This window comes from Piliocolobus tephrosceles, chromosome 4 (assembly GCF_002776525.5).
Source record: "Piliocolobus tephrosceles isolate RC106 chromosome 4, ASM277652v3, whole genome shotgun sequence".
In the NCBI taxonomy this organism is placed as follows: domain Eukaryota; kingdom Metazoa; phylum Chordata; class Mammalia; order Primates; family Cercopithecidae; genus Piliocolobus; species Piliocolobus tephrosceles.
In genome coordinates, this window is record NC_045437.1 from 132,659,923 (window position 1) to 132,673,867 (window position 13,945).

General features: G+C 44.9%; 1 pseudogene across 1 annotated transcript; it reads left to right on the forward strand.

Moving 5' to 3' along the window:
* The first annotated feature begins 11,749 nt into the window (after nucleotides 1-11,749).
* Nucleotides 11,750-13,388, forward strand: LOC111547174 (annotated as a pseudogene). Its single transcript, XR_003309452.2, has one exon. The product of XR_003309452.2 is annotated as an E3 ubiquitin-protein ligase makorin-1 pseudogene (transcript).
* Nucleotides 13,389-13,945: the final 557 nt, after the last annotated feature.

Sequence of the window (13,945 nt, forward strand, 5' to 3'; positions counted from 1 at the left end):
CAATGAGTTTTCTCCACCAAACCCAGTTCAGACTGCACATTTGTGAGGGAGAAAAAAAAAAAGATGTTGTTGAGTTTTAAGCCATAAGTTTTGGGCTGGTTTATTATGTATTCATAGTAACTGAAGCAGATGCAGAGCAATTTTCCAAATAAGCAATAGAGTTTTAACTCAGAACAGAGTTAGGTTGAGCTGCCAGAGATAAAAATGCATATATACCAATATATCACTTTGGAATTTCATTCATCCATGTCATTCAGCTATCCATCCACCAAATATTTATGAAGTGCCTCCTTTGTGTGCTGGGGATTCAGTGGCAAAGACAGACATGATCTCTGTCTTGATGGAGCTTCCAGGCTTTAACCGTGGGTTAGAGAGACATTGACAAGTAATTTATGAGTGTTAGAAAAGGGAGAAGCCCAGGATGCTTTGAGCTCTTGTCAGATAATAAGTCACATGTCTGTCCTGGAAATTTCTTAAAGATACGTTTTCCTTAATTACTAAGCATTGTTTGGGTTCTGGCAATGTTCCAGATATACGGAGCGAAAGAAAAGATATCAATTTACAATTTCAGCAAATGCAGGCTGCTAGGTTATAGGGGTTTATGGTGGCTGCTTTCAACTCCAACAGTCAGCTGTCCTTTCTCTGGATCAAATATACATAGACAAGATGCTAATGGCATGCTTTTTCCTGCGCCTACTTTGAAATTATTTATAATGATGAAACTATAAGATCATCTTGTCTAAGAAACACTGCCACACAAAGTGGCTTTAGTTGGGTTGCAAATCGAAATTACTCACAAGATCTATATTAGAAGCTAAAAGCTTTCTTATCAGGCTGCTGGTAATGAAGTTTGCTAACCATTCTAGAGCATAAAGTAGAATTATGAAAACTGATTCTGTCTAATTATCAAAGGGTCAGGTTTTTTTCTGCTGTTCTCAAAATGTAGCCATTGAAGCGGCTTGAAAATTCATTGTCCAGAATTTAAATTACCTATTGCCAAGGCTCAGTGACTGCTCCAGAAATGAACGAAAGTGCTTAAAATCTCTGGACTCTTTGATTACAGGTACCCGTTCACCATTTGCTCAGTCATGTACAACTGTGCAATTAAAACAAATGGTGGTGTATAAAAGGCTGACTGAGGTAAATTTGTTCTATGGGCAGAGTGCCAGTCTGTTAGAAGGAAGTGCCAGCCATGATGGGGAAAGCAATGAACAAAAAAGACACGGGCCTCTGTGCAACGCTCTCCTGGTGCTTAGAGTCTAGCAGGGGAGGAAGACAGCAAGAGGGCACCAGGGATAGAGTTTGTTAAGAGCTGAGTTGCAGGGGGACAGTTCAGTGTGCTGTATCACAGAGAACTGGCCCAAGGATGTGACCTCTAAGCTGAAGTTCGTGTAGGAGTCAGAAGGTAAAGCTGAGGGGGACAAAGGAGAAAAGAAAGTATGGTTCAGGCTGAGTCAGGTGTGGGCTAAGATGCTTGAGATACTCAGCATTTTATAGAAACAGAAAATTCCACACTGAATTTGGCTGGAAGAGTATGAGGCAGAATAATGAGAGATAAGGACAGGTAGGGAAAAGAGCCAGCCAGGTCCCGACGAGCTGTGTAAGCCATTTCAAAAGGTTCAACTTTCTATTCCTTAGATTTCAAAAATAGCATGAAATCAACATGTTCAGCTAGCACCTTTTAAAAAGAGAGATTCAGGCCGGGTGCGGTGGCTCACGCCTGTAATCCCAGCACTTTGGGAGGCCGCGGCAGGTGAATCACAAGGTCAGGAGATCAAGACCATCCTGGCTAACAGGGTGAAACGCCGTCTCTACTAAAAATACAAAAAAAATTAGCCGGGCGTGGTGGCAGGCGCCTGTAATCCCAGCTACTTAAGAGGCTGAGGCAGGAGAATGGCATGAACCCAGTGGATGGAGCTTGCAGTGAGCCGAGACTACGCCACTGCACTCCAGCCTTGGTGACAGTGTGAGACTCTGCCTCAAAAAAAAAAAGAGAGAGAGAGATTCACTTTTTTTTTCTTTTGAGACAGAGTCTTACTCTGTTGCCCAGGCTGGAGGGCAATGGCACAGTCTCGGCTTGCTGCAACCTTTGCCTCCCGAGTAGCTGAGATTACAGGCATGCACCACTACACCTGGCTAATTTTTGTATTTTTAGTAGACACAGTGGGGGATGTGTGGGGATGTTCACCATGTTGGCCAAGCTGATCTCAAACTCCTGGGCTCAAGTGATCCTCCCGTCTCAGTCTCCCAAAGTGCTGGGATTGTAGGCATGAGCCACCATGCCTGGTCAAGACATTCACTTTTATAAGGATCTCTAAACATCAGATGAACGGAAGAAACTGTTTATCTCTGGCCTTAGGTCAAGAAGTCAGAGAATATGGATCTCCCCTTCTCATGCTCAAGTTTTTTCTTCCAAAGACTGGTAGCTATTTCCTGCTTTACTCACTCAGTCTTGACCTCTCTCTGCCCAGCAGATAAGAGACAAAGGCCACAGAATTAAGTGTGAAAGATTAGGAAACAGCATTCTCTATTCGTAAGAGGAAATTTTCCAACAAAAATGATAAGGATTACTATTTCAGACAAGCACAAGAATAGGTAAATATTGAGAGTTTAGAACTGCCAGATTTTCTTTCTCATCTAAGAAAGATTCCTGCATACAACATTTGTACCATTTTTCTGGGTCTAAGAAAAATTGATGTATACATGGCACATGTGAATACAGCACCAGCACTTTGTAGCAACCATTTTTGCTAGGAACAAAGTAGTTACGCATATTTAAATTTATTAAGTAATAGAAAAGCCACTTCCCATGAAAGTTACCTTGTTTGCAGAAAGGGCCTGAGTCAAGTGTACATCTCCTAAATTAAGTGCTAGACATTTAGTGCACCCAGCATGGTACCAGGAGGTGAGAAAAGAGATGAATTAAATACTTCCTACAGTCCATTGGAAGTCCAGGCACAGGCTCAAAGACATAAAACAGGCAGAGCTTCTGGAGAAAACACAATTCTGTCATCTGGAAAACTTCCCATTTCCTGTTTGCTGAACCAACCACTGGAAACTCACAATAAAAAAGGCCTGCAGGCCCGGCGCGGTGGCTCAAGCCTGTAATCCCAGCACTTTGGGAGGCCGAGATGGGCGGATCACGAGGTCAGGAGATCGAGACCATCCTGGCTAACATGGTGAAACCCCGTCTCTACTAAAAATACAAAAAATTAGCTGGGTGAGGTGGCCGGCGCCTGTGGTCCCAGCTACTCGGGAGGCTGAGGCAGGAGAATGGCGTGAACCCGGGAGGCGGCGGGTGCAGTGAGCTGGGACCCGGCCACGGCACCCCAGCCGGGGCAAAAGAGAAAGACCCCGACCAAAAAAAAAAAAAAAAAAAAAAAAGGCCTGCAACTGAAAACTGCTGAAGTGAAAAGGCGAGTGTATGAGTTTCCTATTGCTGCTGTAACAGTAACAAATTGCCAGAAGCTTAATGGCTTAAAACACCATAAATGTATTCTCTTGTAGTTCTGGAGACCAAAAGTCCCAAATGAGTCTGATAGGACTAAAAGTAAGGGGCCAGGAGACCTGTACTCTTCTGGAGGCTCTAGGGGAGAATCCATTCCTTGTCTTTTCCAGCTTCTAGAGGCCGGCCTTGGTTTACAACTCTCCCTATCATTCTGCATCCCCTGTCTCATCTCCTTTTCTCCCTTTTCTCTTTTTCCTTTTTTTTTTTTTTTTTTTTTTTTTTTTAGACAGGATCTTGCTGTCACCCTGGCTGGAGTGCAGTGGCACAATCTCAGCTCACTGCCACCTCCACCTCTGGGGTTCAAGAGATTCTCTTGTTTCAGCCTCCCAAGGAGCTGGGACTACAGGTGTACACCACCACACCCAGCTAATTTTTATATTTTTAGTGGAGACAAGGTTTCACTATGTTGGCCAGGCTGGTCTCAAACTCTTGACCTCAGGTGATCCACCCACCTTGGCCTCCCAAAGTGCTGGGATTACAGGCGTGTGTCACCACATCTGGCTTCATCTTCTTTTCTGGTCCTTGGCTTCCCCTTTCCTTTATAAGAACACTTGTGATTACACTGAGCTCATCTGGATAATCCAGGATCTTCTCACAATCTCAAGGTCCTTCATGTAGTCACATCTCAAAGTCTCCTTTCGCCACATGAGATAGCATCTTCACAGATTCGGGCATTAGGACATGTACATCTTTGGAGAGCCATGATTTTGCCTACCACAATAAGAAGAGAAAAATCTGTAAGATAGAGAGGGCAGTACCATCTGATCTGTTTAACATCATCCCAGCGCAGTACCTGGCTCATCATCAGTACCTAGTTAACACCAGTTGAATAATTAAGTGAGGCCAGGAGTAGTGACTCACTTCTGTAATCCCAGCACTTTGGGAGGCCAAGGCAGGAGGATCGCTTGTGTTCAGGAGTTCAAGACCATCCTGGGCAACATGATGAGACTTTGTCTCTATAAAAAATTTTAAACATCAGCCAGGCATGGTGGTATGTGTCTAAGACCCAGCTACTTGGGAGGCCGATTTGGGAGGATCGCTTAAGCCAAGGAAGTCAAGGCTGCAGGAGCCGTTAGCATGATACTGCACTCCACCCTGAGCAAGACTCTGTCTTAAAATTAATAATAACCACTCTTATCTTTGTGTTTACATGTCTTACGTATTTTGATATGTTATTATTTGTTATACAGGTCATGATGTTTTAATTCATACTTCCATTCATTCACTCATTCATTCAACAAGTATGTATTGTGTGTCAAGCACATACCAGCTTCTGTTTGGGGCTCTAAGGATGAAAGAGTAAGCAAAAATAAAGAAAAGAGATTGTTTTAAAAAAAAATTAATAATAACCAAATAAATAAATAAAGACAGAGACTATGCTACTTCCTGTGAGGTCTCACTCTGTTGCCCAGGCTAGAATGTAGTGGTGTGATTGTGGCTCACTACAGCCTTGACCTGGGCTACTCCCTCAGCCTCCCCATGTAGCTGATACCACAGGCACACGCCACTGGGCCAGGCCAATTCTTTAATTTTTTTGTAGAGACAGGGGTCTCATTTTGTTGTCCAAGCTGGTCTTAAACTCCTGGGCTCAAGTGATCCTCTTGCCTCAGCCTCCCAGAGTCCTGGGATTACAGGCGAGAACCACTGCGCCCAGCTGCATCATGATTTTAAACTCAAACTCACACACTCTCTCGCTGTCTCCCCAACACACACACACTTGCATGTGCACACCTGTGCATGAAATTGGTATTCACATGGTACCAAAATACTCTATGGATTCATAAACAAAAATCTGCCAGATTGCTTGAGTGGGCTTTCCACAGACTCCACAACCAAGATGAAGAGTGAATTTTCACATATATATCAGTTCCTTTGCGCAAATTGTAGATACTGCCTCAAATAGGCTATTCTCAGAATAGATGGGTCAACTTTTATCCCAAAGCAAACACTAGGAACCAATTACAGCCATTCCCTTCAATGGGATTTATTTATTATTGGTGCTAATCTGTGAATAGAATAATCCACTTGTGAGGAATGTTAGCAACCCCAAATACAGCACCTCTTCAGTTTCTTAGGCTTCTGCCAACTTCTTCATGATTCACACTGCCTTAATTTCTTCTGTAGGGGTTGGTTTCACACGGGGAATGGAGTCCTTTCCAGTGTCCCAATCAAACTCTCAGAATACCAGGTGTGGAAGACTGAGAAGGGCACAAGAAACTTCGGTCCCTCTACTAAATCTGTTTCTACATTACCTCATTTGATCTTCACAACAAGCTTATTAGAGAGCTATTATTAAGAAGCTTACACAAAGTTACACACAACTGAAATCAACGGAATAGAAACTAGAGCCCAAATCTGTCTTCCTCAAAGTCCACTACATTTCTATCACATCACACAGTGACCACAGCTAAACAGTCAGCCCTCAGACAAAGAACCAGCCAATATTTGTCCTCAAAATTCTACTGTTTTTCCTACATCCTCTCCCACTTTCAGCAACCATCTCTCTCATGTTCCTACAAGAGTCCAGTTCCCCTACCACACATACCTATTAAGGAAGAAAACATTTGGTAAAACAAACTTTCATGTCCACTACAGCTAGATTTTACTGGGAACTAACTCTATGACTGTCCATGTATTAAATGTTTCATGTGCATTATGAAATGCAAAATCTTTTTCTTAGATATGATTGATGATGCTGAGGTCTGAGGAGTCATTAGCAAAACCAGAACCTGAATTCATGGCATCAGACCAAGTTCTGGGCATTTCTGTTCTGCCACATTGCCTTTGGGGCCACCAGTTACAACTCCATCTTCCCTACCATAACGAGTGTCAGTAAGTGGAGTACAATATTGACTTTGTCATATAAACAAAGCTGTCCAAACAGGGAGTAGAGATAGCAAAAGAACAAGGAGCCTTTAGCCAAGGGAAGAAAAGACTTTCTATGAACAAAGCTCTCTTATGTTTTGCCTTCAAAGAATTTCTTTATAGTAGCAAAGACTCTATGAAATAAATTTGTGTTGGAAAGCACAAGAATGCATCAATGTTTCTTCTGTGTTTTCTATGCCTTGGGTTGAAGGAGCTTGGTAGAAATTGTTCTTTCCAGCGTAAAGCTTACCCTGGTCCTAAGGGATGTATAAAGATGGGAGCTGGGTGTGATGGCTCACACCTCTAATCCCAGCAACTTTGGGAGGCTGAGGCAGCTGGATCATGTGAGTTCAGGAGTTTGACCAGCCTGGCCAACACAGTGAAACCCTGTCTCTACTAAAAATACAAAAAATTATTTGGGCGTGGTGGCGGGCGCCTGTAATCCCAGATACTAGGGAGGATGAGGCAGGAGAATCGCTTGAACCCAGGAGGTGGAGGCTGCAGTGAGCCGAGATCGCATCATTGCACTCCAGCCTGGGCAACAAAAGCAAAACTCTGAGAAAAAAGAAAGGAAGGAAGGAAGGAAGGAAGGAAGGAAGGAAGGAAGGAAGGAAGGAAGGAAGGCAGAAAGAAAGAAAGAGAGAGAGAAAGAAAAGAGAAGGGAAGAGAAGGGAAGGGAAGAAAAGGGAAGGGAAGGGAAGGGGAAAAGAAAAGAGAAGGATTCACAGTCTCCCTTCATAGCATCCTAGAGTCCTTTTACTCTTTTCTACAATCAAACATCCTGGAAAATTTAGAGGTTTCCTAAGAGGTTTACCCATAAGAGGTGAATGAGTCCAGGTTAAAATCCTCCTGTCAAAATAGCCTTCCCCTGCATAGTTAAATATTCCTACTTCCTGCTGATACATGAGCATTCTTTGCAAAGTCTGGGCAGGTGTGTAGTGTGCAGGGACAGAAGACTTCTTTCCTCTTTTTTTTTTTTTTTTTTTTTTTTTGAGACAGTCTCACTTCATCACCCAGGCTGGAGTTCAGTGACATAACCTCGGCTAACTACAAACTCCATTTCCTGGGTTCAAGCAGTCCTCCTGCCTCAGCCTCCAGAATAGCTGGGATTACAGGTGTGAGCCACCATGCCTGGCTAACTTTTGTATTTTTAGTAGAGATGGGGTTTCACCATGTTGGCCAAATTGGTCTCGAACTCCTGACCTCAAGTGATCCACTTGCCTCAGCCTCCCAAAGTGCTGGGATTACAGGCGTGAGCCACCACACTCGACCGGAAGACTTCTTACAGTGGTTCAGCTGAGCAGCAAAAGAAAATTCAAGCTGGAGCATGATTTTTCCTTTAATTTCTTTTCTTTCCCTCAGGCAGCAAAATCACCCAAGAGATTGCTCTTTATTTTTAGCTTTGTGAAAAGAAATCTTTCTTTCTAAAATTAAGCAGAAAAGTTAATGCCACCCTGCTAGTGGTAAACAACCTTAAAAGAAATTGATTAGGGTGAATTAATATGGCAGGCGTATTCATTATCTTCTGAAAGTGAGAAAATCTTGTAGTTATCAAAGTAAGTCTCAGTCTGCAACCCAGGACAATATAGGAAACTCCTCTTAGATGAAATTAATACACAGAAAATTCCTCAGTGGGCAACCTGTACATTCCAGTGAAGTTGGTGCCTGAGTTTGGGAAAAATCACAGTCAAATATATTGAGCAGCTCCAGGATGAAACTAAGTCAATTGTTTTTTGGGGGGGGTGGGTATTTGTTTTTTGGGTTTTTTTTTTTTTTTTGAGATGGAGTCTTGCTCTGTCGCCCAGACTGGAGTGCAGTGGCATGATCTTGGCTCACTGCAACCTCTGCCTCCCAAGTTCAAACAATTCTCCTTTCTCAGCCTCCCGAGTAGCTGGGACTACAGGCACCTGCCACCATAGCTGGCTAATTTTTGTATTTTTAGTAGAGACGGGGTTTCACCACATTGGTGGTCTCGAACTCCTGACCTCAGGTGATCCACCCATCTCAGCCTCCCAAAGTGCTGGGATTACAGGCATGAGCCACTGCGCCCAGCTGACAACATGGTTTTTATACCTATTGTTTTAGCTGGCAAAATTTACAGAGTTGAAGAGAAGTGTTAAATCTCCCACTGACAAGTCTCCTAGACAGCTTCTGTCTGTTCACTTGCTGATTACAGAATTTAAAAATCCCCAAGCCGAGTGGTCCTAGTGGGATGTGCAAGGAAAAATTCCACTTCCTCTGATTGACACCAGGCCAGGGTCAAACTGTGAATTAACTGAAAGCTTATATAGTATGATTGGAAAATTTAAAACCTTGGTCCCCACATCAGCCCTCCCACCAACTCCATGGGTCATCAATCCTAGACCTTATATTATTTTCCTCTGCAAAATGAGGGTATTCATTAGATAATCTCTAGCGTTGCTTTAAGCTATCATAATCCATACATATATATGGAGATGGAGTCTCGCTCTGTCTCCCAGGCTGGAGTGCAGTGGTGCGATCTCGGCTCACCGCAACCTCCACCTACCAGGTTCAAGCGATTCTCCTCCCTCAGCCTCCCGAGTAGCTGGGATTACAGACGCCTATCACCACACGCAGCTGGTGATCCACCCGTCTCAGCCTCCCAAAGTGCTGGGATTACAGGAGTGAGCCACTGTGCTCGGCCCATAATTCGTATTTCTAAATTTCCCTCTGGTCCCTTTTCATTCCCCACCACTTCAAGTCCCTCTCCCCCAGTTTATCACTTGCTTACTACATTCCAGGAGAAAATACTGTCTGGAGGACTTCTATAAATGATAATGCTTATAAACATTTTCTGATTTCAAACACACACAAGTCAAGAGCCTAAGGGTGCTGTTATCTTCATTTAGCAGATGCAGAAACTGAGATTCAAAGAGATTAAAGCACTTGTCCAAGATCAAAGAGCGAGAAGAAGTTCTTGTCTGGATTTGAACCCAGGACTATCTGACTGAAGTTCACATTCTCTGCACTACACCCCACAGTCTCCTGTGGCCCTAGACCTCATCCATGGGCTCCACAGCAAATGACTCTTTTACTCAGCTTGAAACCCCTAGGCAGTGAGCCTTTGTTCCCCACCAAACCTTAGTTGTCCTATTTCTTTTTTTCTCAAGAGCCTACTGTTTTGCACATATTTTCATTATAACTGATAAAGGACTTGGTATCTATTCCAATCCATTTATACAAGAAAAGGAAGAAACCAAAGCCCAAAGAAAGCAGTTCTCTCAATCTCATAGACTATTTACAAGTAAGGCCTAAATGTAGCCCAGGCTCAAAACCCACTACTTTTTTTTTTTTTCTGAGACGGAGTTTCACTCTTATTGACCAGGCTGGAGTGCAATGGCGCGATCTCGGCTCACTGCAACCTCCGTCTCCCGGGTTCAAGTGATTCTCCTGCCTCAGCCTCCCGAGTAGCTGGGACTACAGGCATGTGCCACCATGCCCGGCTAATTTTGTATTTTTAGTAGAGATGCGGTTTCTCCATGTTGGTCAGGCTGGTCTCGAACTCCTGACCTCAGGTGATCTGCCCGCCTCGGCCTCCCAAAGTGCTGGAATTACATGTGTAAGCCACCGGACCCGGCCCAAAACCCACCACTTTTTAAGTTGTCACATTAAAGTCACCAACCACTAAAATGTCACTGAACTATATCAGAATAATGTATTAACTATTGTGGGTACATTTTTAAATAGACAAATATGTTTTCATCTACATAAAAGACATGCAAGTTTAGTTTGGACAATTTGGAAACAAGCAAAGTAGGACAAAAAAGAAATTCAAGAGAAGTGAACTGTTAATCTTGTTTCATTTACTTCCAGTCCTGTCTTTCTTTTCCTTAGCATCATTTGTTTTATTTTTTATAAAGCTTTTTGTTCTGATTATAAAAACAATATGTGATTCACAATGAGGTGCCACTACATACCCATGAGAATAGCTACTTTTTTTTTAAAAGACTGACACCATCAGGTATTAGTGTGGATGTGGAGCAACTGGAATTTGCTTACCTCGTTGGTGACAGTATAAAAGGGCACAACCACTTTGGGAAAAGGTTTGGCAGTCTCTCACAAAACTTAACATACCCCTATGCTAGAAATTCCAGAAATGCCACTGTTAGATATTTATCCAAGAGAAATAAAAACATACATCCACAAAAAGACTTGTATAAGAATATTTATAACAGCTTTGTTATAATGCCAAAAACTGGAAATAGCTCAGGTGTCCATCAATAGGAGAATGGGAATACAAACAGTGGTACATTCATACCACCCTTGGCAATAGAAAGGACCAAATAATTGGTACTCACAACAGCACGGGCATATCTCAGAAACATTACGTTGAGCAAAAGAAGCCTCGCAGAAAAACTACACACTGAAGTTTACATGAAGTTCTATAACAGGAAAAATTAATCTATGCTGAAAAAAAATTAGAACATGGCTACTCTGGGCACACTGCCTATGGGATATATGGGATAGCCACCCCACCCCCCGCACCTTCCCTACCCCCCCACCCCCCCCCCCCCCCCCCCCCCCCCCCCCCCCCCCCCCCCCCCCCCCCCCCCTCCCCTACCCCCACCCCACCCCAGGAGAGGAGAGGAGAAGGGAGGAGAGGAAAGGGGAGGGGAAGGTAGGGAAAGGAAAGAGAGAGGAGGGGAGGGGAGCAGAGGAGAGGGAAAGGGAAGGGGAAGTGAAGAAAAGGAGCTTGGATTGCACTGGTGAATGCATTTGTCAGAACCCAGGAAACGGCCCATAAAATTTGTGTGTTTCATCATAAGTAAATCTTACCTCAAAGGAAAGAAAGTACACCAATGTTGAATTTTAACAATGTGCATGATGAAGTATTTGGGGAAAAGCACATGATGTCTACAACCTACTCTGAAATACATCAAAAAATAAGATGGAGAAAGAGAGGAATGGATAGACAGGTAGTAAAGCAAGTGTCAAAAAATGTTAATTGTATAATCTACATAGGCTCACGCCTGTAATCCTAGCACTTTGGGAGGCTGAGGCGGGCGGATTACCTGAGGTCAGGAGTTCAAGGCCAGCTGGCTAACATGGAGAAACCCCGTTTCTACTAAAAATACAAAAAAATAGCTGGGTGTGGTGGCGCACGCCTGTAATCCCAGCTACTCAGGAGGCTGAGGCAGGAGAACTGCTTGAACCAGGGAGGTGGAGGTTGCAGTGATCCGAGATCACGCCATTACACCCCAGCTTGGGCAACAAGAGTGAAAGTCTGTTTCAAAAAAAAAAAAAAGAATTTTACAGGGAGGCAGAGGTTGCAGTGAGCCAAGATCAAGCCACTGTACTCCAGTCTGGTGACAGAGCGAGACTCCGTCTCAAAATAAAAAAAAAAAGAGGCATAGCAGGCGGGGACGGAGCGGGTGCCTCAGTGTCCTTCCCCTCCCCTCTCCTGGCCTCGCCGTCCTCTCCCCGCAGCCGGACCGGAACTATGTGATCCCGGAAGTTCCGGGGCCTTTGCTGTGTGGGATAAACAGTAATGGCGGAGGCTGCAGCTCCCGGAACAACAGCCACAACATCAGAAGCAGGAGCGGCAGCGGCGGCGGCGACAGCAGCCTCCCCCACCCCGATCCCCACAGTCACCGCCCAGTCCCTGGGGGCGGGCGGAGGGGGCGGCGGCAGCGGCGGCAGCGGCTGCGGCTGGACTAAACAGGTCACCTGCAGGTATTTTATGCATGGGGTTTGTAAGGAAGGAGACAACTGTCGCTACTCGCATGACCTCTCTGACAGTCCGTATAGTGTAGTGTGCAAGTATTTTCAGCAAGGGTACTGTATTTATGGAGACCGCTGCAGATATGAACATAGCAAGCCATTGAAACAGGAAGAAGCAACTGCTACAGAGCTAACTACAAAGTCATCCCTTGCTGCTTCCTCAAGTCTCTCATCGATAGTTGGACCACTTGTTGAAATGAATACAGGCGAAGCTGAGTCAAGAAATTCAAACTTTGCAACTGTAGGAGCAGGTTCAGAGGACTGGGTGAATGCTATTGAGTTTGTTCCTGGGCAACCCTACTGTGGCGGTACTGCACCTTCCTGCACTGAAGCACCCCTGCAGGGCTCAGTGACCAAGGAAGAATCAGAGAAAGAGCAAACCACCGTGGAGACAAAGAAGCAGCTGTGCCCCTATGCTGCAGTGGGAGAGTGCCGATACGGGGAGAACTGTGTGTATCTCCACGGAGATTCTTGTGACATGTGTGGGCTGCAGGTCCTGCATCCGATGGATGCTGCCCAGAGATCACAGCATATCAAATCGTGCATTGAGGCCCATGAGAAGGACATGGAGCTCTCATTTGCTGTGCAGCGCAGCAAGGACATGGTGTGTGGGATCTGCATGGAGGTGGTCTATGAGAAAGCCAACCCCAGCGAGCGCCGCTTTGGGATCCTCTCCAACTGCAACCACACCTACTGTCTCAAGTGCATTCGCAAGTGGAGGAGTGCTAAGCAATTTGAGAGCAAGATCATAAAGTCCTGCCCAGAATGCCGGATCACATCTAACTTTGTCATTCCAAGTGAGTACTGGGTGGAGGAGAAAGAAGAGAAGCAGAAACTCATTCTGAAATACAAGGAGGCAATGAGCAACAAGGCGTGCAGGTATTTTGATGAAGGACGTGGGAGCTGCCCATTTGGAGGGAACTGTTTTTACAAGCATGCGTATCCTGATGGCCGTAGAGAGGAGCCACAGAGACAGAAAATGGGAACATCAAGCAGATACCGGGCCCAACGAAGGAACCACTTCTGGGAACTCATTGAGGAAAGAGAGAACAGCAACCCCTTTGACAACATGAAGAAGAGGTTGTCACCTTTGAGCTGGGCGAGATGTTGCTTATACTTTTGGCTGCAGGTGGGGACGACGAACTAACAGACTCTGAAGATGAGTGGGACTTGTTTCATGATGAGCTGGAAGATTTTTATGACTTGGATCTATAGCAACCTTGCGTGGCGTGTGAACTGGTCTGCTGACCCCAGACAGCAGCTGTGCCCTGTGGTGGTGTGGCAGGGCCTGTGTTCTCTCCTAGGCAGGCCTCTCAACTCCAGGTGCTATCCTAAGAATTTTTACCCAGGGCCTGTCTTCTCAACCCCTCACCTTTCCCTGAGGAGTGTGTTGTTTTCCCTGTTGAAAAAAGTTACAAAAATAAATCTTAAAGTTAGTTTTTTGTAACACATACAAAAAAAAAAGATAGCCGGGCGCGGTGGCTCAAGCCTGTAATCCCAGCACTTTGGGAGGCCGAGATGGGCAGATCACGAGGTCAGAAGATCGAGACCATCCTGGCTAACACAGTGAAACCCCATCTCTACTAAAAAATACAAAAATCTAGCCGGGCGAGGTGCCGGTCGCCTGTAGTCCCACCTACTCCAGAGGCTGAGGCAGGAGAATGGCGTAAACCCGGGAGGCGGAGCTTGCAGTGAGCTGAGATCTGGCCACTGCACTCCAGCCCTGGCGACAGAGCGAGACTCCCTCTCAAAAAAAAAAAAAAAAAAAGTATCACATTGTGGTTTGAGGGTTTAACAAGACAGCACATGGGAAGAGCCTAGCACCGTATC